Here is a 6,663-nt window from a genome sequence, read left to right on the forward strand (position 1 = left end):
AAATAAATAAATAAATAAATAAATAAATAAATAAATAAATAAATAAATAAATGCATTTAAGGAAAAAAACAGAAAAGGGTCCAATAGGAAGTTGTTTTTGTAAGTGAATGGATTATACTTCAGTATAAAGAATCAACACTACAGGGTGGCCTTAACTATGAAATATTTTAACCCTTTTATCATTGAGAAATAAAAGGTTTTTATCAAGTTAAAAGAGTTCAAATTTAGCAGGGCGTTGTGGCACATGCCTTTAATCCTAGCACTTGGGAGGCAGGGGCAGGCAGATCTTCGTGAGTTCGAGGCCAACCTGGTCTACATAGTGAATTTCAGGACAGCTGGGGCTACAAGGAGACCCTGTCTCGAGGAAAAAAAAAAAAAAAAAAAGAGTTCAAATTTAAAGCAGCAATCAGGAGTAGCGTGTCCCTGATTCACACAGGATCCGTTCACAGGTCCTTATAACTGACCTGGCTGAGCCCTTCCATAGCAACCAGGAGGAAAGGTCCAGTATCAGCTCTGGCCCATTCTCCTCCCTCACATACCTGGGCTCCCAGTCTCTGCTGCTCTAGAAACCTGAAACAACATCCCTTAGGACTTCATTTAAATTCACTCACTGGCTACCATCTACCGCTCATTGGTCAACTCTCATCTCTTTCAGAACCTTCACCTTCTGCAGTGAGCACATTTTTGCCTTTGTTACCCTGAACTTGAACACATTGAACCCTTTCTTTTCCTTCCCCAAAACTCAAGAGTACACAGTTAATGCTTTACGATGCCTTTGACACTGCTGTTTGGCATTTTAGATATTCTTTTCTACCATCATCCTCCCTGGCCCCAATAGCTTCCATCATCTGGTTTCTCTTTCTGGTAATGACATTAAAAAGCATTAAGATGCATGGGGATATACTCTGTAATCACAGCATGTGGGAGGCAGAGAAGAAAGGAGGGTACATACAAGGCTACCTTAGGCCAACCAGCAAAACTGCCTTTAAAAGACCAAGGGCTAGTGATGTGGCTCAGTGGTTGAGCACTTGACTAGTATGTGCAAGGCTCTGGGTTCCATCCTCAGCACCATTAAGATAGGAAGGGAGAGAGATACTTGGAGCTATACCTTTTCCAGAATCAAGATACTACTACCTAGAAATTATGCAGCAATTATAAAATCTTTCAAAATGTTTTATATGGCTAGGTATGCTCTAACATGCATCTTCAGAGGTTTAATCCTGCAACTAAAGGAAAGAGAAAAAGATTTGAAAAAACTGCCTTACACAGATATGAATTAATATAAACCTCGTGTATACATACACACACACAGAAGATAGACCAGATGAGTATGTATCAAAATGTTAATAATGATTATGAGTAGTAAGATTACAAATACATTTCCTGCTTTTCAACCTGTAGAGATTTCTAGAAAATACTAAGCAATGCTAACATGAGAAAATATCTCAAAACAGCCTATGCTAGTCTTCTAGTTAAGTGACAGAAAACAGCACCTGTGCAGTTACAATTCTTGCCTTGAGGAAGGGGCAAACACACTTGAAGCCACAAGGATGCTCCAAGATGCACACAAGCACTAGAGCAAGTGGGTCTAGCCCTGCTGTACCACCCGCAACTTGAAATTTTCAGTCAGTGACTGCACTTTTTACACCTTGACATTGGCAAACCATGATAGAGCCTTAATCAGGAAGAGGAAGCAAAGAAACAAGAGTCAAAGGCTGGCTTCTCTGTCTTAATTAAGAAGAAAAACCTTACTGACATACTCGTTAGCACTGAAAATACCAAGAAAATGTTATGAAGGAGTCAACTGTAAGAAAAATACCATAAAGCTAATAAATAATCTGAATGAAACCCTGTGAATAGTATGGCTTATGATCACTCTGAAAAGCAAAATTTCACTTATGCCTAATGCTGACAGAGGCACAAAGGAAAAAGAAAACAGAAAATGAAAACTATGCCCATTACTACACACTAGAGGAAAGTTTGAAGTGAAACGTTAGCAAACATATTCCCAAGCTACATTAAGAAAATAAAAGATGGGACTGGAGAGATGGCTCAGAGGTTAAGAGCACTGGCTGTTCTTGCAAAGGACCCGAGTTTGGTTCCCAGAACTGTCTGTGACTCCAGTTCCAGGGGATCCAACACCTTCTTCTGACCTCCACAGACACTGAACAACACGGGTGCACTTACAGGCATACAGGCACATAAAATAAAAATAAATTTAAAAAAAAAAGATAACCAGCAACATGGTTCAGTAAGTGAAAATCTGAGTTCAACCCACAGAACCCACATGATAGGAGAGAATCAGCTCCTGCAAGTTGTATTCTGACCTCCACATGGGTATGCATGTGCGCACATGTGTGCACACACATACAAAATATACACACACTATAAATTAATAAACGTAAAAACAGAAAAGATGAGGAAGCAAGATTTATCCAAGGGATACAAGATTGATCACAACGTTAGTAAATTATTTTCTAAAATATGCAACATTAACTTATTTAAAGAAAAAAAATCACACAATGATCCTTACTGGTACTGAAAACTACTTTGACAAAATTCAACACTCAGATTTTTTTTCAAATTCAAGAAACTAAGAATTGATTGGTATTTCATTAACAGAATTAAAAATACAGACCTTAGTCCTAAAGCTAGGTCTTATCAAATACAGAAGCAACAAAGACTTCCCCACAAAGATCAGAAACAAGGCAGGTAAGAGATCATCTCCACTACTGTTCAGTACTGTATCCGAAATATTACCCAGTGCCACGAAATATGTCAAAACAGGAAAAAAAAAAAAAAACAACAACAACACAGAACCAGAAAGTAGTAAGATAAGTCAAAATACCTCTATAAAGACTCTGATGGTGTACTTAGAAAATCCTAGAGAACCAATTCAAAAACTAATTCAATGAATAAAATAATTCAGTAATGCAGGCTATAAAACTGGCACACAGAACTTAATCAATACCCTTCATTCACAAAAACAGTGAGAGGAAATGGTACTCCAAGAAAAACTTTTTTAATAGCAACACAGAAAAGATTTAACAATAACACAAAAAGTATAGATTGTGTGATGAAATGTTTAAACACTCTTAAAAAGATATGGATATAAATCTGAATCAACCAAAAGGACTGTCTTATTTTTTATAAGCTTTTTAATTTTATGTGTATGAGTGTATTGCCTGCATGCATGTGAGTGCACCTGTGTCATGCAATGCCACAGAGGTCAGAAGAGGGCTTCGGATTCCCCTGGAACTGGAGCTAAGGATGGTTCGTAGCTGCCACGTGGGTGCTGCGAACCGAATCCGGGTCCTCTGCAAGAGCAGAGGCATCTCTCCAGCCCCAGGACTGTATTATTTTTACACAGTACAAACTCAATATCCTAAATCATAAATTTGTACATTAGATAAACCAAAGTAAGCATTTTCATAGTTAGACAAGTCCATCCACACAAGGGCACATGTACAAAAATAAATATGCAAGAATATCCACGAAAACAGTAAAATGGAAGAGCTACTAGGGGGCCTACCAGAAAGATCTGCCAGATATGAAAATACACTGCAAAGCCTCCAAGTAATGTAGTGCTGGTTTGTGAGTCAACAAATCAAATGAAGAGAACAGAGCTGGGGACTCTGGTTAGTACACTGACCACACAAGCATTAGGACTGGATTTCTAAAACCCTCATAATATGCCAGGTAGGCAGGTGTGTAACTCCAGAGCTCAGGCAGCAAAGACTGGGGATCCCCAGAGCAAGCCAGATAGCTAGACAAGCTGTACTGGTGAATTCTGGGTTCAAATGAGAGACCCTGCCTCAAAGAATAAGGCAGAAGCTGGGCATGGTGGTGCACGCCTTTAATCTCAGCACTCGGGAGGCAGAGGCAGGCGGATCTCTATGAGTTCGAGGCCAGCCTGGTCTACATAGTGAGTTCCAGGCCAGCTGGGGCTACAGGGAGACCCTGTATCAAAAAGACTAAAAAAAATAAAATAAAATAAAAGGCAGAGTGCAACTGAAGAAGTCTCCCAATGTACACACACATCTGCACAGACATGCGCCCAACACATACAAATACATATATGAGAGAAAGAGTACAGAAACAAACAAAAATAAACATCTAACTTTAGTGCACAATGGTGACATCTCAAATTGCTGCAAGAAAGACTAGGGTATTTATACATGTGTACATATTGGTATATACAATATATTGTTACAATGGGGCAGAAAAGACTGGTGAGAAAGAAACACACATATTTTAATGTTACAATGGAGTTGAGAAAGTCCTACTGCATTTAGTATACTGTCCTTATTGTTAGAGTAAACTTCTACTTATAAAAATTACTTTAAGGTTACACGCCATGCTACATCAGCAGTCTCAGACATCCCATCTTTACCATGTGTCTTGATTGCGTCTAAGCATCGTACTGACTGACAGACCTACATTATCTAGGCCTCAGTAGGACATGCTACCACACCTACGAAATGAGGAAATTCAGTAACAAATGTGTTTCTCATCCCTGTGATCCACAAGAATAAACACCAAAGGGATCCTGCCTCTAAGGAGAGATTGGAGGTATGCAAGCACTCGAGGAACATATGAGCTAATTCTTTCACATGAGGTAGGGAAGACTCTCTAGTATGACACGAAGTCAGATCCAGTAAAAATTCAGAAATCTAACTACATCAATCCTAAATTTATTCTTTTAATTTTTAATTAATTAATTAATTAGTTAATATGTGTGTGTGCGTGCACATGTTGAGGTCAGAGGAAACTTTTCGGCACCAATTCTCTCCTGCCAACCTTGTGGGATCCAAGGATCAAACTCAGGTTGTCAGGTCTAAGCCTGAGCTCAGGACAAGCTCTAAGCCATCTCAAAGGCCCAAACATTAAAAACCACATGTGTGGGGCTAGCAAGATGGTTCAGTGGATAAAGTGCCTGCCAACAAGTCTGACGACCTGAGTTCAATCCCAGGGACCACCAAGGTAGAAGGCAAGAGCTGACTCCTCCAAGTTGTCCTCTGACCTCTACATGTAGGCCATGGCACGCATGTATACAAACACATTTAGACACACAAATGAAATAAAATTGTAAACATCAAAAAAAAAAAAAAAACCTACATGTATTTTTGGGCCTTGATGTAGCAATCCCACTTCTAGGAATCCCCTGAAATTAAGTCTCCAACAATTTGAAAACATATGGGCATGCATTTGCATACTCATCATAGAACTGTCTATCATTACAAAATGCAAGAAGCCATTCACATGCTCACAGACACAGAAAATCTGCTGAACAGCTGTGGTACAGTCATGCAGTGGAATACTATGCGGCTATAACAAAAAGTGAAGACACCTCTCACGTAAATTGATGGCGTGATGTCCAGAATAGGATTGTGAGTTTAAAAAAGAAAGAGCAAAAATATATTAATAGTATTAAATCTTTTATTAAGAAGAGAAAACATATGTACATGCATATGCACATACACATCCCTGTATACCTGCATACTTATGTCAAAAATTATAGAAAGGATTGGCCAGGCATGGAGGCCTATGCCTTTAATCTCAGCACTCAGGAGGCAGGAGCAGGTGGGTCTCTGTGAGTTCCAGGCCAGCCATGGTTACATAGATTCTGTCTCAATAAATAAATAAACATCAGAAAGGGTAAACCTGGTATTAAATAAGGTAAGAAAGGGCTGGACACTTCTTGAGTAACCTTTGTACAGTTCTGACTTTTTGAATCATGGTACTATTTTCACTAATTTAAAAATGAACAAGAAGTGATTAAGGTAGAACTGAAATACAAATAATAACTAATAAACCCAACTGTGTCAAATAAATAATATAACTATGGGGGGCAAACTACAAATCTAAGGAAATTTTGCATTAAGTATTTAACCTCTATCCCTTAAACTACACACAAAAAAACTCTAAACAAAGACAGGCTTCTTGTTCACAGAATCAGCTAGTAAGCAATTCTGAAACCATTTCCTGTCTATTTTAGGACTGGAAAAAAAAGTGGGGGGCAAATACAGACAGTAAGAGCCAAGCTTCTTATAACTGAAGAACAGATTACTAGCACAGAAAGGAGAGAGGGTAGATGTGCAGGATATGTGTACACATGTGCTTGCAGTGTGCATGCAGTCCAAGCATCTACAGGCAGCGAATCCCCAGCAGCAGTGAGCACTCCACAGCACACTCCTTGCTCCTAAATGCTCTCTCTTATAAAAACGCCAGCGCTCCTGGGAAAGAACTGATTTCACAACTGCAACTGAGACATACAGGAGTTGTAGGGAGCACAGCCTGGGGCCAAGGCTCAAGGAAAATGGGACAGGGCAAAAAGAAAGAGGGGCCAGACTGAAGGAATGGACTCCCACCGGCCAAATCTGAACTGCTGTGAGCAAAGTCAATAATACTGTAGTAGTGAAGAACTATAATCCTCCCAATAAAATGAGAACCCACAAGTTTACACCATTATAAGTTAGCCAAGGCACAGAGTAAAGGCCATCCTTACATTAGAAACCCAGCTAGTCTACCTAGAAGGAATGATGGAATTACTTAGCAACTATTACCATGTTTAACAGTCTCATAATATTCCAGCCAGATATCTCCGTCTCTCTGTCTTGGTCTCTCTCTCTCTCTCTCTCTCTCTCTCTCTCTCTCTCTCTC

At 39.4% G+C, this 6,663-nt stretch overlaps 1 protein-coding gene across 4 annotated transcripts in view; it reads right to left on the reverse strand.

Annotated features, from left to right (window-relative positions):
* Positions 1-6,663, reverse strand: part of Chd7 (chromodomain helicase DNA binding protein 7) — a 202,010-nt gene that overhangs the window by 55,233 nt on the left and 140,114 nt on the right. The window lies entirely within an intron of this gene.

The sequence above is a fragment of the Nannospalax galili genome, unplaced genomic scaffold (assembly GCF_000622305.1).
Source record: "Nannospalax galili isolate Female #2095 unplaced genomic scaffold, S.galili_v1.0 scaffold397, whole genome shotgun sequence".
In the NCBI taxonomy this organism is placed as follows: Eukaryota; Metazoa; Chordata; class Mammalia; order Rodentia; family Spalacidae; genus Nannospalax; species Nannospalax galili.